The sequence below is a fragment of the Piliocolobus tephrosceles genome, chromosome 19 (genome assembly GCF_002776525.5).
Source record: "Piliocolobus tephrosceles isolate RC106 chromosome 19, ASM277652v3, whole genome shotgun sequence".
NCBI classification, from domain to species: Eukaryota; Metazoa; Chordata; class Mammalia; order Primates; family Cercopithecidae; genus Piliocolobus; species Piliocolobus tephrosceles.
The window spans coordinates 8,043,147-8,067,052 of record NC_045452.1 but is presented as its reverse complement, the minus strand read 5'-3'; the positions used below and the strand labels follow the sequence as shown (position 1 = coordinate 8,067,052).

The window sequence follows — 23,906 nt, the reverse complement described above, 5'->3', positions numbered from 1 at the left end:
CGGGAGGTGGAGCCTGCAGTGAGCCGAGATGGCACCACTGCACTCCAGCCTGGGCGACAGAGTCAGACTCCATCTCAAAAAAACAAACAAACAAACAAAAATTTTGCTGAATGAATGAAACAAGGGCCGTTGAGCCTTGCGAGTGGTCAGTATCCACAATGCCTTTTTAAAAAACACCTGCAACTGGCCCTGGCTGCCCAGAACACTTCTCTGAGATAAAGGCTGAAAATGTACCCAAGTTCCCAAAGATAGGTAGGTGATCAGCTAGCACTGTGTGTCATATGGCAAGAATGTAAAGGAGCCTGAAGCCAAAATGTTGAGAACTGCAGTGATACAGTGCTGTGGACAGGGTGGTCAGGGGAGGCCTCTATGCACAAATGATGTTCAGCTGAGAGTCACCAAAAAGTCCACCATGTGAAAAGCAGAGGGACATACATTCCAGGTGATGGGAACAGCCAGTGCAAAGGTAGGTACCCAGGAGAGAACACATAGGTGTAATGGTAAGACAAAGGCCAGCAACCTTGCATCCCAGAGGCTAGGGCAGTGCCCACTGCACAAGAAGGACTCAGTAAACAGCTGCTGGGTGAACAGAGGGAGGGAGAGGAGGAAGAGAAAGGAGGGCTGGGAGGAAGCTCTCTTCTCTTTAGGTGTCTTGTAGTCCTTTGAGGGCAGGGGGGCTCACAAGTTCTGCCAACCATGGGAGATTCCCAACGCTTCTTACCATGCCTTGAACACTGCTGCATAGACCAGCCTCCCCTTCTTAGCTCAGTCTGTAACCTCCTCTGGAGTGTCCACCCTGCCCCGCCCCAATATCCTCTCAATATCCTCATCTCCTACCGAACCAGTCCAATGAACTTTGGAGAAGCCACTCCAAAATGCCCTGCACCACCATCGCTATTTTCTCCTAATTGATTGACTATTCCCTATCCTTCAAGGCTCTCCTCAAGTTTCGATTCTTCCAGAAAGCCATCTCTTACTGCCCCTACCCTCACCCCACCTCCCCCTGACCTCCTTTCCGACAGTGCACCTCTGGCCCCCAATGCCATCATCCGGTGATAACACAGAATGAGGTTTCAGGGAACACTTGCAGGGCATCCAGCCCTGTCTCAGCTCTGCAAGAACCCTTGGGAACCTTCACAATGGCCCTATGAGGTGGGAGTGGTCTCCCCATTCTACAGAGTAGATGGAGGCTCAGGGGAGGAGAATCATCCCCAAGATCTCACAGCAGGTGTGTGGCAAAGCTGGGATCCAAACCGATGTTTATCAGTAGTCTCAATCCTAAGACTGACTCCAAAGTTCTTTTAAAACCTGGCCGCCCAGAACACTATTCTGAGAAAGAGCCTGAAAATGCACCCAAGTTCCCAAAGAGAGATAGGCAATCAACTTGCAATGTCTGTCAAGGCTACTGAAGGGAAGAGTGGCAATATGTGTGGCTTACATTTGCCAGTCCTTCTTGACCACACACTAAACTCTTTTTCTCTGTCACCAAGGAACTCTTTGCCTCCCCAGTGAAATATAAGATCCCTAGCAATAAAAACCTGGATTTCTCAAAGCACTGCCCTAGGCACAAAGAAGGGTTATTTTTTTTAAATGCCACCAGGCACGGTGGTGCAAGCCTGCAGTCCCAGCTACTCAAGAGGCTGAGGCAAGAAGACTGCTCGAGACCAGGAGATCAAAGCCAGCCTGGGCAACATAATTAGACCTCATCTCTAAACAAAAGAAAAGAAAAATAAGTACCAATGGTGATAACGGTTGCACACCAATGTGAATGTACTTAATACCACTAAGATGTTCACTTAAAAATTATTATGGCGGTTAAGTTTTATGTTATGATTATTTTACCAAATTAAAAAATAAAATACCCCATTATATTGACTTCCAGGGTCACTCTTGAGGAAAGGCTGACTCCCTGAGAGAGCCCACCCCTGCTCCTTGAAAACACGACTGACTGCCCTCTCTCCCTTAAACAGCACGTCCCTTCTGCTTCATACGCTACAGTCATGTTTCCAGTGTGAATTGATTTTTAATAACAAAATGGTATTTTACACAGAAGCAGCTACATTCATGGGTGAAAACAAAAATCCAGCTGACACTCCTTTGCTGAATCCAACTAAAAATCTGATTTTTAATCTACAAACTTCTGCCCACACATTCAGCATCCCCTGGAAGTAATGACATGGAAAACAAACATATTTTCTGGTCTGTTAAAGTAAAACAATGGGTCCCTGGATAGACTCTCAAGAGGGCCTTTGTTGGGATGGAAGCAGTCCCCCACCCTGAGAGCATCCCCCAGCTCAATATGTCACCATGTACGCCAGCATAGCCCTCACATTGGGTCCACAGCACAACCTATTAAGAAAGGATTACGACACCTGTTCAGATTCGGAGGCCAATTCCTCAGCTCTAAGATCCTGCTCATAGCAAGCTTGATGTTCAGTAGACTCAAGAGCAGACTGAATGAGGGAGGGATTGAAGAGAATGTGCCTGCTTGGGCTCAGCCTCCTCTAATATTGTCAAGATGCACACACACATGCACGCACGCGCACACACACTCCTAGAATCTCAAAACCATCGCCAATCTCTACGTTGGCCTAGTCCCAATCTTTCTGCCTCTGGGAACAAAAGGTTCATTACCTACCAAAGCATATTTTTCCCTCTCTGGGACCAGGATCAGCCTCTTGCAAGCTTACTCCACACTTGTATCTCCCCTTTGCAGTCATGCATGACAAATAGGCTCCCTCCCCAATGGAATTCTCTTGTAGACTTGCAGCCTATGACTGTGTTTCCCCTGGTCTTTCCTCCAGGGGCTTCCTACCACCATGGGATGACATGTTTTCAAGATTGCTCCCCTTCCGAGCTTTTACTGTCACCTTGGTCCCCTTTACTTTCCAGTCAGTGCAGAGCTACCTCCAATGGGGTAGGCATGTATGGATTCCGTTCATCAAAAGGTGGACCAAAGGGTCTTCCTAGTTTCAAAAAGTTCTGCTCAGTTGTGGCCAGTTCTGCTAAAATGTGGCCAGACCCCATTGCAAACTCTTCTGAGTTCCACCTGGGCTTGGAAAGCCAAATGGCCAGCCTAAAACTCAAATCCACTATCTCCCTTTCTCAGATCATATCCATGACTACCCAAGGCCTAGGGTTAAAATCTAAACTCCTTGGCAACCAGACCCAGCACCACGTACATTTCCCCTATCTCTTGCTACATTCCACATGAATCTTCCAGAACCTCTTTGGGTCCTCTCTGATCCCCAGAAACTGGTGTCCACTACTCTCACTGCCTGGAACTCAACCCCACCCACCACCCACCCAGCCAGAGCTCAGCTTAGATGCCTCTCCAGAAAGCCATCCCAGGGTGGATTAGGTGTCTCTCTGTCCCATTCCACCCCCCTGTACCCACCCAACACACTAGAATTAAAGCTCCTAAAGACCAAATGGTGTTTAACTACCACTACACCCCCAATGCCTGGCACATGACTGGCACACAGTAGGTGCACATCAATGTTGTCTGTCTCCTAGGTGTTCCCAAGTCCCCTGACCCATCATAACACCATCTCACTGAATCACTATCTACTTCACCAACTCTCCCACTAGGCTCTAAAAGCACAATGATGAAAAAGCCCAGGTGCAGGTCCCAGCGCCCAGAGCAGTGCCTGACACATAGTAGGTCCTTAGCAGCATCAAATCTTTGCAGTTAAACAGAGGAGTTTCAGGAATAGGAGGTGTTTCTGAGCTTCCTGCTTTGAGTGAAATGGGGTAAGGCAGCCACTAGAGGGTGGCAGGCAGGCACTTCCTGGGTGTAGACTCTACCCCATCCGAGGTCCCTGCCAGCAGCCGAGGCATCTTCTCAGAGCTCTTCCTAAGACATCTTTTCTCTCTTGTGCTCTCTGCAGCTCAAGCCTCTGGATCACCCTTCGGCCCTTACTGCCAACTACAATTGGTTAGCTCTGAGTCCACAGTCACCAGAGAAAAGGGTCCTCAGCACCGGACTAGGATTCAATGACCCAAGCAATCTGCCTGTAAGGCCTCCAAGCCAGCCTTTGACCTATCCCTAAATTGATCCAATCCTCCAGGCCCTGCCTTGAGCTGTCTTCTCCCACAGACTCTGACTTCCAGACTGAGCCAGCAAAACCTTGACCTAGTGCCACCTCTTACCTGCACCTGGAATCCCTGGCTTATGCTCCCTGCCCCTCTATCCCAAAGGACGTTCCCTCAGTCTAAAGAGATCAAAAGTCCCTTCCAGAAAAATTCCCGTTTCCTCGGTGCAGCTAAATTGCACAGAAGAGTTTATGCTGGAAGAGCTAAAAGTTAGAAGACGAAGCTCAGACAGTTTATACTACTAACATGTAAATGACTGACGGAATTATAACCCTTCTGAATACTCTGATCTAATGCTTTATGTCCTAGAGCTTCCAAAACACAAAGTCCCCAAACGAAGACTCTAGGCCCTGGCCTGGGGACAGGTGACTCTATACAAAATGGCATATGCTCTGTAGACACCAGACAGGTATTTTAAGGTTTATAAGAGCTGCATCTACTTGTGCAAACTATTGGAGCTATAAGGCTATATTGTTTAAAGAACTGAAACCAAATGCAGATCACGAGGAGTGAAGACACGCCCAATGGCCAAAACCTTGCAAGACTGGCTATACTTCTGACCCCACCTTGGTGGGTACCACTGCTCCATCAGGCCTGGTCCACACTTGAGCCCTGGCACCTCCTTTAGAAAACTACCATCTTTACCGACTTCTGATTGCTCTGACTCAGAGCAGACACCACGTCCAAAATTATCTACACTTTTCCCTGTGCTAGTCAAGTTCAAACCTGTTAGCCCCTTCCCAGCCATGCCGACATCCAAGCTGTTAACAGTAACAAGGAATGTTAGACCTGTTGTTAGTCAGAAAGAAATCCACAAGCCATTAGTTTCTGCTGAAAGGAACAGACCAGGAAGGCAGGAGTTAGTAAAGGTGAAGGAAAGGTTAATTAAGAGCCGGTCAGGGCCAGGCCAGGAGCCTGGAGCCCCCAGACAGACCAGGTTGGTTGTTAATGGTCAGCCCCTGGGGCAGTCAGGGTGAGGCAGGGATTAGCTGGGTGAGAGCAAGAGTTAGTGCAAGGGAGCCAGAGATTAACCCAAAGAAACCAAGGTGCCTACTGGAGGTGAGGCATGAAATCACCCCCAGGTGTGGCCCTGGCTTAGCGGCTGGCGGGCTCTGGGGGAGGCTGGCTGAGGCAGGGACGTGGGTGGGAACAGAGAGCCAGGGATGCATTCCTGGCAGGCCTGAGCAGCTGCAGGAACCCTGTGAGCCCCAGAAGTTCATTTCTTGCTCCCCACTTCTCTCTCCTGCAAACTCCCAGCCTGTGGTAAAGTTGCTTCCCCTTCCCAACCCTCCTTTTCAACAGGACAACTAACGCCCTCTAGCTTCCGTGCGTGGAATGGATCTTTCCCAATGACTTCCGGTCACGGCCCCACGTCTACTTCCGGTGAGGGAAACCCGCCTCTCTCAGCTCCAGAGATGGAAGAGGCCTCTCTAGCTGACTTCCTGTGTGGGAAAGAGCCCTCTCACTGACTTCCGGTGTCAGAAATGTCCCTCTTCTCAGTTTTCAAATATGGGAAGTGTTCCTCTTACCGACTTCCTGTGTACTAAATACTCCACTCAGTAGTTTTTAGCGTGGGAAAGACTCGCTTCATTGACTTCCGGTGTAAGAAAGGCTCCGCTTTCTGAATTCCGGTGTGGGACACGCCCCTCTGCTAATTTCCGGTGACGGGCCCCTCCTGCCTTCCTCATGGGACACGCCCCCCTCTTCCTGTGCAGGACAGCTTCTATCCCTGTCACTTAACAATGGAGAAGATTCTTCCCCAGCTTCCTTCCAGAGGAGGACACAAAAGCTCAGAGCTCCACAGTCTAGTCTAGACCCACAGGCCTCCACACTCACGTCCCAGAGGTTTCCCTGGTCCCACCTATTCCCAGTGGCAACCAGACTTCTGCACAGAGGAGAGATGTCATACTCAGAGTCCAGCCTCCCCCATCCACAGGACCACCGCCTCCTCCTCTGAGTCTTGTTAATAGGGCCATCCCCTGCCTTAGACCTGGCCCAGTGGACTCTGATCTTACAAACAGCCAATATGGGGCAGCAAAGTGGGACATCTGTATACAGGGCCAGCAGTCCCAAGTCATCTGCTTGCCAAAAGGAGGGGGACCAGCCCCCCGGGGGAGCCCAGAGCTCGGCAGGGCTGGGGTTAGTAAGAAGAGAAAACAGGGTTAGTAGGGGCTGGGTTAGTAAGTCAGAGCACAGCACCAGCGGACAGGGCACCTCAGCAGACACACACAGGAGTCGCTAGGAGAAAAGGAAGAACTCACGCAGGTCCGTTAGTTTGTTAAGGGATGATCGGGGTGCAGTTGAGGTACCCCGGGGTTAGACGGGTTAGTAATCGAACAAAAGAGCTGCCTACAGAAGAGAAAGCTGAGACGGAGGAAGAATGTGGGGAAGTGACAGTCAGGGATTCAAAGCAAGTGTCTTGCCCCAGGCAGAAGGATCTGTGTGCAGAACACCCAGAGAGGCCAGGGCCTAGGCAGCAGACGTATTCAACCGGGTTTGGGGGGCCTTCCTCCACCCTCATACTTTTTTAAAAAATATCTGCCATGTGCCAAGACCCTTATATTCACGGGAATCCTCACTGCAACCTGTGAGGTATCAGAACTCGCATTCTACCACTGAGGAAACTGAGGTTGAGAGAAGTGAGGTGACTTACTCAAAGTCACCCAACAGGAAGTGGCAGAGTTGGTGAGTCTTATTTGCATTCCCTGTCCTGGAACGTGGGTCTGCACAAAGATCCCAGCCCATAGGCAGAGCCTTCTGGAGCCTTGGCTGCCCCCATATCCCAGCCCTTTGAAAGGCCCATGAGCTGCATGGTTAGTAGGATCTGGCTGCAGGGGGTGGTTAGTAGGGCATGCTCGGGCCTGGTTAGTGGGTTAGTTGGTTGGCAGAAGGCCAGGCACCTCGCCACACGCCACAGCGTCCCGGCTGAGCCCTGGGTTAGTAGGTTAATCACACCATGCAACACTGCCCCGGCCCCTCCAGCTGCAGCTCCAGAGGCCTCCCGCCCCCACCAGCCAGGGAGTGGGGTCTGACCAGGGCAGGGGGTCTACCTCTAAGCCCCCCAGCCCCATCAAAATCAACCCTAACCACATGGACCCTGCTCAAAAGCATGTCGCTTCCCTGTTTATTGGCTGTGGGTCTCAGAGCACCCCCTGCAAATATTTCAGCTCCCTTGAAAATGGACCCTACTTGTCCTGGATAGAAACCCCCTGCCTGGTTCTGGTCAGCCCCTCCCCAGAGGGCTGGATCCTGTTACACTCTGGCATAGACACACGCACACCAGCATCTCTCTGCAAAAGATCTGACACCCGTGCTCAGTAGGCATCTCTTCCGTCACCGAATGTCAGGCCTCTAGTTGCTCCAACTATTGGCCTGCCCTCCCTGATTAAAAAAAAAAACTGCATCAAGCTGGCCTGGCTCCTGGAACCAAGTTGAGACTCCCCACACCCTCCCGGTCAGCTTCCTTTTCAGCCAATGCTACAAAGCACCTAAGTGTACCCTAATTATGCCGTCTTCTATCACTGCTGTACTTTTCCCATAGAAACCCCGGCCTAGCATCTCCCACAGTTCTAAACGATGTTCCATGAGAAATGGATTCTACAGCCATAAAAGTCAAGGAACACTTCATCCTATGCCCTGTCCCTGAGTGTTTGAAATTTTGCAGTAGAATTTGAATTTGAACCTGCCTTGCTTTTTTTTTTTTTTTTTTTTTTTTTTTTGAGGAGCAATGATGACATTTCCTAGAACTTACTTTGGGAATTTAGAGGGTCGGGTCTCATCTCAGCCAGATCTTTCTCATCCTTCAAGGCTCTGGTTGGTACAGCTTGCTAGGAAGCTGTTCCAGACTGCAGCAGCCCTCTCTGGGGTCTGTCTCCCACTTCCCAAGCACTCAGAACTTGTGCCTTAACAGACAGTTTTATGGCACTGTCCCAGTCTCTGATTCTCCATATGAGCTGGTTTTATCCCATCCAGCATGGCTGTGAAATCCTAAAGGTTCGAACCCTGGCACTCTTCACCTATGTTTCCCCCAAATGGCTAGCACGGGAAAGGACCCAAAGTAGGTGCTCAGTGCTGATGAGAGAGTAGAATTCGAATACTCCAGGAAGCATTGTGAGTTACTGTGGAGGCCATATGAAATGCTGCCACCTCCCCAAGCCGATTAAAGAGTGATATTAGGAAAATAGGTAGGGAAGGGCTAATCAGAAATACCTCTGGATCAGAAGATGCTAAGTTTTGAAGTCCAGAGGGCCAAAAAAAAAAAAAAAAAATAGATAAACCCTAAGTCTATACTCCCAGATGGATAGGAGCATTTACTGAGTATCTGCTGGGAGTCAGGCACAGTGCCAGGCACACGATCTCACTGAATCCTCCCTGCACCTGACAGGCGGGCACATGCCTTCCATTTCATAGAGCAGTGGAGGCTCAGAGGTGAAGTAACTTGCCCAGGGTTGTAGCCCAGGCCCTTCTCAGGACACGGCTCTCCCAGGGGCTCCGCCTCCCTACACTGAGCCCAGCCAGTTCCATATGTCCTCCGAAACACTCCGAGCCACCCCAGCATGGTACCTGCCACTCTCAGTGTCTGCTTCCCATACTTCTGCCCCTCTTCCGCATTCCTGGGTGGGGGACGGGAATTCTGAAGGGGAGATGGCTCTGACTTTCCATGTTTGTGGTGACCACCCTGCTAAGGACTGAATGGAGTCCCCTCCCCCAAATGCATAGGTTGAAGCAGTAGCCTACTATGTGACTGTTTTTGGAGATGGGACTTTTAAGGGGTTAAGGTTAAATGAGGCCATAGGGTTGAGCCCTAATTTGATGGTATTAGTGTCTTTATAAGAAGAGGAGGAGACACCAGAGGTTGCTCGTGCTCTCTGTCCCTCTCCATGGAGAAAAGGCCATGTGAGAACATAGCAAGAAGGTGCCACCTGCAAGCCAAGGAGAGAGGCCTCACCAGAAACCAACTCTAACACCTTGATATGCACTTTCCAGCCTCCAGAACTGGGAGAAAATAAATTCCTGATGTTTAAGCCGCCCAGTCTGTGGCATGATGCTATGGCAGCCCAAGCCGATGAATAGTACACAGCACTCCCCTTTCTGGGAAAAAGGACATCTGGCTTTTAAACTTGCCTAAGGGAGGCCACAAGCTGCTCTCCTGCAGACACTGGGACTGTCCCCTCTGGAGGGAGCTGGAATCGTGGATTGTGGGGCCTGTCCTGCCACCTTCTGCTCCCCAAGAACACAATCCAGGAGCAGTGCAGCTAGAAGCAGGGATCTGATTGGAGAAGAGTGTCCTGAGATTGGGCTCAGGTGACCCCTCAATCCTTTGGGTAAGACTGGTTCCCTTTGGACCGCAGGAAAAAACCCAGGGCCGCCTGTCTCTTTCTAGTTAATTTCCCTGGCCTAGATCTTATCTCTCAAAGACCTTCTCTTTTCAGGATGTTGCACACTCAGTCCCTCTAGCTGCCCCTCCCAGAGTTCAACAGCACAGGGGGAAAGCTCCAGCTCCTCCCAGATCCTGACTGTCTCCTCTTTGTAACCATCAGGGAGAGGAAAAGCATGGAAAAGCGCCACCAAGGAAGCCCCACAAAATGACAATTACACACAGAGCAAACGGAGACAAAGGACTCCAGCCAGCGGCACCCGAGGAACTGTGCCCTCTCCCTGACAGCCCCTCCCTGACTTCCATCATGTTCCTGTCCCCATCCTATAGGGTCCTTTGAGACCCAGCCTTGGGGAGAGTGTGGTCAGTGGGGCCTTGGCCCAGGCCAGGCTCTGTCTGGTCACCGGCAGAAACGCAAGGAGGAATCAAGTTCACATGAGGTCAGGAAAGGGCCCCCAGACCCAGACAATAGGGCCCAGCAGGCAGGGCCCGAGCAGGTGAGGAGGGAGTAGTGGGCTGCCAGGCCTCCCTCATACCCCTGGAGTCGTCCTCCAGAGCCAGATCCAGTCGTCCACTGAGCATCAGCCAGGAAGAGCTCCTATCCATGGAAGGCTCCATCCCAACAGGTGAGGAGGGTGAGATCTTCAGGGAGTCACCCAGGGTGCTAGAAAACCACCGGAGTCTGCCCGCTAAGTTACTGTGGCCAGAGTCCAGGGTCACCCGAGGTCCAAAGAGAAGGCCAGGCCAGGAGTGCTGGAGATGCAGCCCAGATGGAGCCACCTGGGGGGGAGCACAGTGAGTGAGGGTGAAGCCACAGCCTCCATCCCCAACTTCCCACATCCCCCCCAGCCTAATTCTGCATCTCAGGGGATGCATGTTCAGAGATCCCCCCAGTCTCTCTCTCATGCCCCCAGCACACACACAGGGTAGAAGTGAGGGCTTTGGACATGAAAAATTTTCAGAAGAAACTTAGGCCAGGCACGGTGATTCCCACCTGTAATCGCAGCACTTTGGGAGGCTGAGGAAGGAGGATCACTTGAGCCTGGGAGTTTGAGACCAGCCTGGGCAACATAATGAGACTCTGTCTCTACAAAATATAAGCCAGGCATGGTAGCGTGCACTTATAGTCCCAGCTACCCAGGAGGCTGAGGTGGGAGGATGTATTGAGCCCTGGAGGTCAAGGCTGCAGTGAGCCATGATCATAACACTGTACTCTAGCCTGGGCAACAGAGTGAGACCCTGTCTCTGAGAAAAAGAAAAAAAAAGTTGTCTAAAAAGAGGAAGCAAGGAAAGCTGAGAATACCCCACCAGGCAGGGTTAGCTCAGGGGACCAGAGGAAAAGCAGTAAAGGGAGCCCATAGCAAGCTCCAGGAGCCTCATGGGCAGAGACGGGGCAAGGATTTGAGTGGGTGGGAAGGACCTTCAGAGGCCTTTGATGGCTTCAATTCATTTTACAATATTCCCACTGGGAGGATCTCTGCCCACCACCACCCCCAACACACACACACACGCACACACACATGCACACACGCACACACACGCACACATTCACGCACACACACGTGCACGCACACACACACGCACACACATGCACGCACACACACGTGCACGCGCGCGCACACACACACACACACTGCTCTCAGAATGAGGAGCTCACCCCCTCGCCGAGACTGTAATAAAGCGTGTTCTGACATGAAGATCCGAGCAGATGGGATCATGTCTCTGCGTTCACTTCTGCATCCCCAGCATCTGGCTCGGAGAAGTTGCTTGGTCCATTCCGGTGCTGAATGAATGAACATGCTGAATTCTCTGCTCGAGCTCACCCACAGTGGTCTTGATTCCATCCCAGCCACCCCCACCAGGACCACACAGAGCAAGCCTTCCAGCCACCTGGTTCCCTGGCCGTCTTCCCATGAGCAGGAATGTTCTGGGCCTGAGGAGGGGGCACAGGTGGGAGGACAACCTACCCCCATGAAGCCAAGCTCCATGTGACCTCCCTCCCTCCCCACATCTCTCTCAGGTTTACCTGGCAGCATCCAGCAGACACACAGGCAGTCCAGGCTCCCAGCTCCTTCCTTCCCCACACAGACCCCACAGGCTCATCCTGGAAGACAAAAGAGCCAACCACACCGCAGGAGAAAACCGCACCCAGGCCCCCTCCCCAGGCCCAGGCCTTGCCAGAACTCCCTGCCGAAGAAAGAAGGACCAGGAGCCAGTGAGGCTGGGCCCAGGCACCCCACCCTCCACCTCCCTTTATTCCACCCCAGAACATCCTTAAAAGGTGAGGGGAGAGGGGTTCCCGGGTTCCCTTCACTCACTCCCTGTTTCCCGACCACAGCAGAATGCGACCCGGGAGAAAGTAGGACAAACTCAGCAGCTTGGTGACAGCTGAATTGCAGCTGAACGGAGAGTCAGGAATCCAGAATTCTGATCCCAGCTCTGCTCCTGCCACACCGGGTGGCCCTGGGACTCTTCCTGCCTTGACATTCACTCAAGGTGCACAATGATCACCCATTGTTTGAAGCAATGGATGGGGAAAGGGAAGGGACCCTGCTGCCCAGCAGTAATTTTTCTGCTCCCCCTCCTTCTCCCCTGCCCTTTCCTGATGCCCCATGCACCAGAGGAAATTCGGGGAGCCAGAGGCTGGAGTAGGACTCTTTTAAGACCACCCTGTGTCACCAGTCTGGAGAAGACCAGAGAATGACCACTAATCATGACCTAGGACCATCTGCCAGGTTTTGACTTTAGTGACAACTACGCTGTCTTCATCAACTGACAGACCTGAGTCAGGATTGTCAGGGAGCCGTCTCAGCATATCTTCAAAGCTTTCTGTCGGCACCTGGGAGTGGGGGCATGAGTTCAGAACTGGAGGTGAACTCAGACACTTGCAGTGAGAAAAATGCATCTAAAGTCACACTGCTAACTCTTAACTGCAAGGCCAAGGAGCTCTAGCCAAGGTTTATAAATATGATCACAAAACACCAAAACTGAAAAGGGCCAGTTCACATTACCAGGGAGTCTCCAGCCTCCTTCTAATAGCAGTTCTACAAGTACACAAGGTGAAGTCATTTAACTCAGCCTTCAAAAGTTCCAGACGGTGACGTTTATAAAATACTAGCCCTAATGCCAAATGTGGAGTGTGAAAATCACCCTTTCTGGGACCCCACAAAATGGGGACAAGCTCTTTCTTTCTTCCATAGACGTAGAAAAGAGAATGAGCTACATCACCCATTTCCCCTCCCACTTTGGGATTCTAAGATACTACACTTTCCTGCACAGACCAGAAGAGGGCAGGCTGGTAGGCTATGGCCTGGTAAGTTTAAATACTTATCTGCAAGGATGCTTCTCAGGGTGGTTGTGAACGTCCTGAAGAACCTGGAAATTCCCTTCTCTCTCCTCTGTCCCAGGAACTTGCTGCTCTCTGTAAAAAGACCCTGGGCTGCTCAAGCCTGGCTTGATCCACAGTGACCCTTTCCCCTGGCTCTGTGGACCTAGAGCCATGATATTAGTAAGGTGATGGAGGTTTCAAGGGACCTTTAGCTAGCTCCTGGGTGAAGCTGACATCGTCTTAGAGTGTACAAAGGAAGGCATGGGCTTTGGGGCCAGAGAAACCTGGAGGAAACTGTGGCTCTCTAACCCCCACGTACTTAATGTGTGACTCAAAGTTAATGATTTTCTTTCTCTCTCTTTTTTTTTTTTTTTTTTCTCCTGGAGAGATGTCACCCTGTCACCCAGGCTGGAGTGCAGTGGTGTGATCTCGGCTCGCTGTAACCTCCGCCTTCCAGGTTCAAGCAATTCCCCTGCCTCAGCCTCCCAAGTAGCTGAGATTACAGGTGTGTGCCACCACGTCTGGCTAAGTTTTTTATTTTGTAGTAGAGACAGGGTTTCACCATGCTGGCCAGACTGGTCTTGAACTCCTAACCTCACGCAATCCACCAGCCTCAGCCTTCCAACGTGCTGGGATTACAGGCATGAGCCACCACGCCTGTCCAAAGTTAATGATTTTCAAAGCTTAGCCAGTGCCTGGCACACAGTACATGTTCCAAAAATTATTTTCACCACTCAGTGATTTAAACTTTAAGTAAATCTGTGTGTGATATTTATGTTCCAGAAAGATGAGCCATATTTATCCTGTAGCATTATATGCATATAGTGCAGTTAGGCAGCACTGACCAAATTAAAATCCCCTGTCCTGATGAATGGAAAAGCAAAGTCTGGCTTATCCACACAACGGAATCTACTCATCAATAAAAAGGAACAAACTCTTAATACACACTACAACAAGGATGAACCTTAAAAACATCATACTGAGGGAAAGAAGCTAGGCTCAACAGAACACATATTGTATGATCTCATTCATACAAAATATCCAAAAAAGGAAAATCTACAGAGATGAGAAATAGATTCGTGGTTCCTGGGGTTAGGGATGTGTATGAACAATAAATGGGTATGAGAGAACTTACTGGGGTAACAGAACTGTTCCAAAACTGATTTATGGCGAAGGTTGCACAACTTGGTACATTTATTAAAAATAATTGAATGGGTGAGTTATATGACATTTAAACTATGCCTCAATAAAACTGGACAGAACAGGAATTGAACTACTGAGACATGCAACAAGAAGCATGAGCCTCAGCTAGGCTCGGTCGCTCACGCCTATAGTCATAGCACTTTGGGAGGCTGAGGCAATCACTTGAGGTCAGGAGTTCAAGACTAGCCTGGCCAACATGGCAAAGCCCCATCTCTACTAAAAATACAAAAATCAGCCGGGTATGGTGGCACACACCTGTAATCCCAGCTACTGGGGAGACTGAGGCAGGAGAATCACTTGAACCCGGCAGGCGGAGGTTGCAGTGAGTTGAGATGGCACCACTACACTGCAGCCCAAATAGCACAGTGAGATCTTGTCTCAAAAAAAAAAGGAAAGATGAGCCTCAAAAGCATTCTGTTCAGGACAAAAAAAAAAACAACTGAACACAGATGCTTCCATATATATGGAACATAAAAAAAAAGAATCCAATCTACTTCTGATAAAGCAGGTCAGTGGTTTCCTGGGGCTGGGGCTGGGGCTGGGGCTGAGAGGGGATTGACTGGGAAGGAATACAGGGGAACATTTCAGAGCAATGAAAATGTTCTACATCCTGATTGTGGCAGTGGTTACACAGGTGTACACATTTGTCAAAACACACTGAAATGTGTGCTTTAAATGGGGGCATTTCCTTGTATGTAAATTATACCTCAATAAGGTTATTTTTGCAAAACTCATTTATATGTGATGAAAGAGGACTGGAACTAAAAAGTGCCAGATCAAAGGCTGCACAAAGAACTGGTTGTGGACACCAGGGCCTCATCATCTCAGCTCTCACTAGACCACACAGACCACCCACTTCAAGTCAAGGTCAGTCGGGAAAGCCAGGATTGAGGAACTGGAACCCAGAGGGTCATCAGAGGTCTCTCCCACCTCTAAGATTCAGGTCTCAGGATATATGGATTTTGTGATGGATCTGACCTCAAAGCATGAAGCTGGTCTCTACCAACCAACCCCCAGTGGACACAGGAAGAGAGGGAAGATCACCTTGGTTACTCCTGTGATGCAAACAGGGTCATGGTGGCCACATGAACGTGTCTGGAACCACATGGGTGGACAGATGCCTCCAACTGTCATCAAGAGAAAAAGAGACAGGAGTAAGAGAATAAATACATACCCATGGGTACAGTGGAGAACAGATGCTAAGATCCCGTTTCAAATCACAGCGTTTCCCAAAACTGATCTCCTCGGATGCAGATCAAAAGCAAAACAGGAAACAAGGAGGTATTTTGTTCAGGCTAGTGTCAACCAGTACATCCTAACGTGGGTTTTATGGCGTGGACTCCTGTGCTGCTCTGCCATTGGCAAACTGTGTGACCTTGACCAAGTCCTTCAAAGCAGTGAGCCTCGGTCTTCTAATCCACAAATTAAGGATAATAACAGTGCCCACCTCACAGGTTTGTCATGAGGATCAAATGAGAAGATGAATGAGGCTTAGCTTGAATTCTACCATTTTCTTACATCATTATTATTGTCATCACTGACCACACAGTTCATTACCACCACCCATGAAGTAAGTATTCATTTTTCCCCCTAAACAGCATGCACTGTTCTTAATAATGGATGGGCAGCTGCCAGGGAAACATACATTTGTTGCATTTTAGATCCCCTCTGGGTTTTTGGTCTTTTTCCCTGACTCTGGAATAAAATCGCTACTCAGAGATCTGAGACATGCAAGAGATGTTGGCCCAAATTGCCTTGGATGAGCCAGCGCCCAGAGATAACGGAAGCTCCAGGGAATAATGAAACTGTGCCACGTGCCTCGCAGGAGACATGCTGGGGGAAGCAGATGCTTCTGCAGAGGAGGATAAAGCACAGTTTCTTTATGAATTCAAACACAATGTCCACAAAAGAGGAGATTCGGAATTCAAATCTCCTTCAAACATGGGAACCCCTGAGGTGGAGAGAGAGGAAAGAAAAGCAAGAAGAAGGGACAGGAAGCTAAACTAACATTTATTAAGGACAGATCCTAACTGGAAGTGTCTTTATCTATATGGCAAAACAAGCTGGGTTTTATTATCCCCACTTTACAGATGAGGAAACTGAGGTTTCTAAACAGGCCTGTTGGATCCCAAAGGGGCAGAAGGCGTGTTCAAATAGGGGCAGGGACTGGAAACAGTGGCTCACACCATAATCCCAGCAGTTTGGGAAGCAGAGGCAGGAGAATTGCTTGAGGCCAGGAGTTCACGATCAGCCTGGGTAACAGATGGAGGCTCTGCCTCTACAAAAAATTCAAAAATTAGCTGGGCGTGGTTGTGTGTACATGTGCCTGTGGCTATTTGGGAGGCTGCAGCAGGAGGACCGCTTTAACCCAGGGGGTGGAGGCTGCAGTAAACCGTGATTGCTCCACTGCATTTCAGCCTGGATGACAGAGCCGACTCATGTATATATATATGAATATATATAGATCCATATATATATGGATTGAATGAGAAAAGATCCAAGGAAAGTATATGTAAACTGCAAACTTGATGGCCATCTGCATTACTATTACTGTGAGAAAAGTGGCCAGTGATTGATAAATCATCTCTGTTCAGTTTATTCCGGTTGCTTTCACAGTCTGTAGGCAAAAGAGTTCACTCTTAGGAGAGTGGCAGAGTGGAGTAGTTACAAACACATGTTTCAGAGTCAAACTAGATACGATTTGAAATCCTGTCTCCACAGCTAATTTGCTGTGTGGCCCTGGGCTCATCACTTCACCTCTCTGAGCCTGTTTCTCACCTGCAATGCCTAATTCCCTGCCTTATGGAGTATCCATGAGGCAGTACCAGCAAGAACCTTGGTAAACGGTAACAAAGTGGTACTTAGGGTTAATTAGTACTCATCATCTCCTCCACACCTTTGAGTACACCATAGCTCAGCACCCCCGTCCCTTCCATGACTCATCCGGTAGCTTCCAGAGGGGCCCACCTGGCACCACAAGGGATAAGGGGACACCTGCCTCATCTGATCAGAGTGGAATGGGATAGGGAGACAGATGTCACTCAGCCAGACTTCGCCTCTGCCCCTGAGAATCTCTGGCTATTGTTCCTCCTCAGAGCTCGAGCTGACAGATGAGTCGGGACTCAGAGACAAGGGAAGGGATCCTCTTGAAACAAAGGACTGGCCTACAAGTTATTCACCAGCCCATTGAATCTGCACAATGGACCCAATGTCCCAGAAACACGCTGCTCTAACAGGCTAATAATCACCCAGGAGACGAACCAGCAGCCTCAACAGAAATAAAAGCAAATCACTAAGTATCCATACAAGACTCAGGTGCTACGTAAGTGAACTCAGCTGGGACCCAGGGGGGTGTACGATAGCATTCGCTAGCTTTATTAAGCACCTACAGGGCACCAAACATGCACTGGTTCATAGCCTCATGGCCGCTTTTTAAAACCGGGATTGTGATTTCCACTTTACAAATGAGGAAACTGAGGCTCAGAAAAGGGAGATTACTCCCTGACCGAAGTGGACACAGGTGGGAGAAGGATTTGTACACAGACTTGTGTAACTCTCACTGCTTCTCTTTCACCACTCTGTACTGCCTTGATGAATAAGTAAAGTTCAAAGAGTGTAATCCTGCCCTGGGAAGAAGCATGGACCACAGCCAGAGAAAGGACCTTAAAATGAAGACACAGAAGAAAAGAAAAATTGGAAACAACTAGCAGGACCAACAATAGGGAACTGACAAAGTAGACTGTGTTTATCTCCTGCATGAAACACTGAAATCTCTAATGATTTCGGCAAAGGTCGTAATAACATGGAGAAACACATCTGATGTAACTTTTCAAAAGCAGTATACATATAATGCAATTACTTTTCTTCTTCTTCTTTTTTTTTTTTTTTTTTTTTTTTGAGGGTCTCCCTCTGTCACCCAGGTTAGAGTGCGGTGGCGGTGTAATCTCTGCTCACTGCAACCTCCGCATCCTGGGTTCAAGCGATCCTCCTGCCTCAGCCTCCAGAATAGCTGGGCTATAGGCACATGCCACCACGCCCAGTTAATTTTTGTATTTTTAGTAAGATAGGGTTTTGCCATGTTGACCAGGCTGGTCTCAAACTCCTGACCTCAGGTGATCCACCCACTTCAGCTTCCCCAAGTGCTGGGATTACAGGTGTGGGCCACCACGCCCAGCCAATTTCAATAATAGAAAATATACCAGAGAGAGGCCGGGCGCGGTGGCTCAAGCCTGTAATCCCAGCACTTTGGGAGGCTGAGATGGGCAGATCACGAGGTCAGGAGATCAAGACCATCCTGGCTAACACGGCAAAACTCCGTCTCTACTAAAACATACAAAAAACTAGCCGGGCGAGGTGGCGGGCGCCTGTTAGTCCCAGCTACTCGGGAGGCTGAGGCAGGAGAATGGCGTAAACCCGGGAGGCAGAGCTTGCAGTGAGCTGAGATCCGGCCACTGCACTCCAACCTGGGCGACAGAGCGAGACTCACTCACAAAAAAAAAAAAAAAAAAAAAAAAATATATATATATATATGTATATATATACACACACACACACCAGAGAGAAATACATGAAAATGAAGTTTTCAGGCCAGTCGTGGTGGCTCATGCCTGCAATCCCAGCATTTTGGGAGGCTGAGGTGGGCAGATCACTTGAGGCCAGGAGTTCGAGACCAGCCTGGCCAACATGCCAAAACCCCAGCTCTACAAAAAATCCAAAAATTAGCTGGGCATGGTGACACATGCCTGTGATTCCAGCTACTTGGGAGGCTAAGGCATGAGCATCACTTGAACCCAGGAGGTGGAGGTTATAGTGAGCCAAGATCACACCACTGCACTGCAGCCTGGGCAAAAAGTAAGGCTCTGTTTCAAAAAAAAAAAAAAGAAAAGAAAGAAAAAGAAAATTGAGTTTTCTACTTTTTTATCGTTTATAAATCTTCTACAATTATCATGCATTTTATTAAACTTATTGAATTTGTTTTTTAAAATCGGCAAAAATTATAAAAATTCTCATTTATTTTTATTCATTTATTTTAGAGACAGGGGTCTCACCATATTGTCCAGGCTTGGCTTGAACTCCTGGGCTCAAGCCATTATCCTGCCCCAGCCTCCCAAAGTGCTGGCATTACAGGTGTGAGCCACCGTGCCCAGCCCAAAATTCTCATTTTTAATGCAAGCATAGAGAATGATTCTCCTAAAGCTGGCGGTAAGGAGTTATGGTTGTTTTGGGGGACTCTGAAGACTTCATCACTCTCCTCTGTTAAGGAGTGGGGTTAAGGCTTAAAATAAGTAAATTTCAGAACAGTTCTCAATGGCAAGGGTCACTAAATAGTAAAATAGGCGGGCATGGGGGACATGGAAGGTGTTTACATAAAATGCTTTCAACATGAAATTAACCAAACTTAGAGTAGGATCAATTCAATGCCACCCAAAGCTAGGAGCTGGCAAAGTGTCCAGAAATGGTTTGCCCAGGCTACTGGATGATTCTGCCTAGAAGGGTGAGGGGCGAGGTGGGAGCACTGTTCCCTCAAGCAAGGATCTGCCCACCTGCAGGATGAGGATGAGGAGGTCTGAGTAAACACCAGATACCCAGCCCCACCCCAAACCTGCTGACTCATCCTCCTTGCCACGTGGCTCAGACATCTGCGTATTGGAAGCAACGCCCCTAAAGTCTGAGAACCACTGTCCTCAGGTTTCCCTGTCTGTCAAGTGGAATTACTCATCCCTGCCCTGCGTCTACCCCCGCACCCCTCCCTGGGCCATCGCGGCGCTCCCAGATGCTCCCAAAAGGGAATGCGCTTTGCAAAGCACTGAGTCCAGAGCGAGTGTTCTGCTTTGAGCCGTGCTCAGTCCCAGCCTGGCCCCGAGAAAAAACAAAGCCGTTCCCTCAAGTTGTCTCGCAGTCCTCCCTCTCATACTTCCTCCCCTCCCGCCGCACCAGGTGGGGGCGTTTTCCCCGCGGCGGCACTGCAGTGGGGTGTGCGCGCCAGCAATCCCAGGCGCCGGGCAGCCTCGGATCCGGAGCCTGGGATGAGGGTGGGGAATCCAGGGTGCGCCCCCGGGGTCTCCCCCTGCACAATCCCAGAAACAATTTCTCTACCCCAGGGCCCTCCGCTGGAAGAGGGAAGTCTGGTCCCTTTCCTCCCAAATTCCCAGCGTCTCCAGGGAGTGTCCTGGAACCGAGGAAAGGTGGAGAATCGAGCTGGTGGGTTCCGGGATCTTCTTAGATCCTTTAGGAGATGCAACGTGGGCTTTAGAGTCCTGCATATCTAGATTCGCAATCACTGGCTGTGTGACCTTGGGCGTGTCGATAACCCTCTCTGAATCTCCGTTTCTTCATCTTTAAAATGGGTCCCACTTCGTGGGACTGTTGTGATAACGCTTGCAAAGCACCAAGCAGGTCCCTGCCTAGAGTAACCTCTCCATAAACTGATGTCACTGTTGTTTTCAATGAGGGTGAGTTACCAGCCCTCTCCAACCTTTTGGAGCCAAATTTGACGCTGGACATCTGGGATTTGAGTCCCAGAAGTGAAGGAATGGTAGGCTGTGGGGGGGGGTTTGCTGGGTATGAGGAAAGGGGACCTCAACGACCCTGCCCCGCCACCTCACCCCCACCTCCAGTTCCGAGACTCTCTGGGCTCTGCCCATGGCTTGGCCAGTTAATTGCTAACCTGGTGGGCAGAGAAGGTTCGCAGGTCCACCTCCCAAATCCTGTCTCGTGTCGTCGGAAGGGAAGGGTCTTTGTTCCCCTTCATAATCATGATTGCAAGACCCCCATTCGCACTGGACTCCCAAAGCATCCTCCCCTTGCCTGACCTCACCCCGGATCCCAGCCAGAGTCTTGACTGTGTTTGACAATTACAGGCTGCAAAGCCTCTTCATCCATCCAATGCGGGACACTTGAGGCGGCGTTTGTATCCCCGAACCCAGCCCTGGGACTCTGGGACCTGCCCTCGACCCCACCCTCGGGGAATTAGGCTGTTCCGCATTCGGGGACAAGGACGCTTGGGAAGGAAGACTGCTAGGATGGGGCGACGTCTTACCTCGGGTCCGCGGTCCTGCGGCGCGAGTGCAGAGGGCTCTTTGTGCCCCGGCTCACAGCGCAGAACTGGGGGAGCCCCTGCAAGCACCTCCCATCTCAAAACTCCTCCCCGCACTCGTCCGCAGCCTCCCTCCCTCTCTGGTCCCCCGAGCGCAGCCGGCGTCGTCTTTGTAGCTGCTGCAGCGCCCATGAAATTTTAATGCCGGAGCGGCTCGCGGGCGGAGGCGCCCCACCCCCGGCCCTCGCCTCCACCCTCTCGCCTCCTTGCGCCCTTACAACCCCACACCCAACCCCTCCTTACCCAGCCCAGAGTCCTGGCCAGGAAAGCGGGGTGCAGCCGGTCTTGAAGGGAGCACACCGCCGCCCCCGCCGCACAAAGGGGCTAGCAGGCCGGCGCTCTCAGCCTCCCGCATCCCCACCCGCGGCGCTGTCATGGCAACGCTTGCCCGGCCACTTTTGGCCGCAGAGAGCTCAGGGCTGGAGAGGCGCGGGGGCGGCGCGCGACCGCAGACCAGGGGCGCAGAAGCCTGAACCCCAGAGTAAGAGGACAGAAGACGCTTGTCCTGGAATAGTGCCAAGGGCTTAACTAGCAAGACCTCGGCTGTATGCCTCTTTATGCCCTGGTTATGGTGAAGTCCAGATTTGAACCCATAACTGTAAATTCATGAGTGTACAGCATTTGGCCTAGCAACATGTATGGGTTTAGTCTTTATTTTTTTTATTATTTATTCTTATTATTTTAGAGATGGGACTTCACTCTGTCACCCTGGCTGAAGTGCAGGGGCACAATCATAGCTCACCGCATCCTCCAACTCCTGGGTTGAGGAAATCCTCCTGCCTCCCCCTCAGCCTTCGGAGTAGCTGGGACTACAGGGGCGAGCCCCGCCCCCGGCTTAGTCTTTTATTTAACTGCCCTCTTCTTAGTACCTACTATTTTCTAGAGTAGGGATGCCAGGAAGTGGTCCTGAAGTAGTGGTTCTAGAGCCAAAGCATCTACTTTGCTTGAGAACGTGTTAGAAATCCAATTCAGGGCTGGGCCCGGTGGCTTACCCCTGTAATCCCAGCACTTTGGGAGGCAGAGGCGGGCAGATCACCTGAGGTCAGGAGTTCAAGACCAGCCTGACCAACACGGTGAAACCCCGTCTCTACTAAGAAACTAGCCGGGCACAGTGGTGAGTGCCTGTAATCCCAGCTACTCCTGACGCTGAGGCACAAGAACCACTTGAACCCAGGAGGCGGAGGTTGTAGTGAGCCAAGGTCATGCCACTGCACTCTAGTGCGGGTGACAACAGCCAGACTCCCTCTCAAGAAAAGAAAAGAAGAGAGGCCGGGTGCGGTGGCTGGCTCACACCTGTAATCCCAGCACTTCGGGAGGCCAAGGCAGACAGATCACCTGAGGTTAGGGGTTCGAGACTAGCCTGACCAACATGGAGAGTCCCTGTCTCTATTAAAACTACAAAATTAGCCAGGCGTGGTGGCACATGCCTGTAATCCCAGCTACTCAGGAGGCTGAGGCAAGAGAATGGCTTGAACCCAGGAGGCGGAGGTTACAGTGAGCTGAGATCATGCCATTGCACTCCAGCCTGGGCAACAAGAGTGAAACTCCATCTCAAAAAAAAAAAAGAAAAGAAAAGAAATGCGATTCAGGCTGAGTGCGGTGGCTTGCTCCTGCCTGTAACTCCAGCACTTTGGGAAACCTAGGGGACAGGCTTGCTTGAGCCCAGGAGTTGGAGACCAGCCTGGGCAACAAAGTGAGACCTTATCTCCACAAAAAAAAGAAAAAAAAAAAATACAGAAAGATTAGACAGGCCTGGTGGTGTATGCCTGTAGTCCCAGCTGCAGTGAGTCCTGGGGGAAGAAAGGAAGGCCCAGATGTGTATGTTTCAGCAAGTGCACCAAGGAATTCTGATGCACACTCAAGCTGGAGAACCACTGTGCTAGAACATTCCAGTGACCTTCAGAACCAGACTGTTCTGGGTTTACATTTCAGTTCTACCCATGCCCCTGACCAGATGTGACCTTGGGCAAGCTCCATATCCTTCCTCAGTTACTTGTCCATAAAGTAGAGATAATAATGGAATCCACACCATCAGGCTAAATGAAGGAAGTGTGCTTAGCACAGTTCCTGGCACCTAGTAACAGCTCACGACATGGTTATATCATTAAACTACAACATCTCTTTTGTCACATTTCTGTGAATATTGTTTATCATCTTCATTGCTCACATAAAGAGGCTTAGAGAGGCAGTGAGAGCTGCCTACAGACACTGTAAGGGACCTGGGTAGATTTAAGCCTGTCCTTTTAGACTCCAACTTCCCCAGCTTTCTCTAGACTACACATCTGTTACTGGGACCAGCCCTGGTCTTCAGAAAATACAAACCCCATTCAACAAACTTATAAAACAGGCCCAGCCCAGGACCACTGCAGGAAGCTCGAGAGTCCCAAGGAGGCTTTAGACACAGCCTCCTACCCTGGCAGAGTTAGCAGTCATGCCAGGATGGTAAGACCCATGTGAAAGAGTTAGAGAAAAGGCAAGGCAGTGTGTGGTCACAGCATTGCCCGGAGTACACAGCCCACTATCAGGGTGGGACCAATGTAATCACAAAAGTCCTTTTTTAAAAATGTTTTGGCCGGGCGCGGTGCCTCACGCCTGTAATCCCAGCACTTTGGGAGGCCAAGGCGGGCGGATCACGAGGTCAGGAGATTGAGACCATTCTGGCTAACACGGTGAAACCCCGTCTCTACTAAAAAAATACAAAAAAATTAGCCGGGCGTGGTGGCAGGCGCCTGTAGTCCCAGCTTCTCGGGAGGCTGAGGCAGGAGAATGGCGTGAACCTGGGAGGCGACGGAGCTTGCAGTGAGCGG

General features: G+C 50.3%; 1 long non-coding RNA gene across 1 annotated transcript; it reads right to left on the bottom strand.

Annotated features, from left to right (window-relative positions):
- Positions 1 to 2,003: 2,003 nt before the first annotated feature.
- Positions 2,004 to 21,325, bottom strand: LOC111525373. The gene is made up of 5 exons (XR_002726078.2): positions 21,043 to 21,325; positions 15,048 to 15,130; positions 11,499 to 12,893; positions 11,130 to 11,255; positions 2,004 to 10,252 (listed from the first exon to the last, which is right to left on the bottom strand). It is a non-coding gene; the product is annotated as an uncharacterized LOC111525373 (long non-coding RNA).
- Positions 21,326 to 23,906: the final 2,581 nt, after the last annotated feature.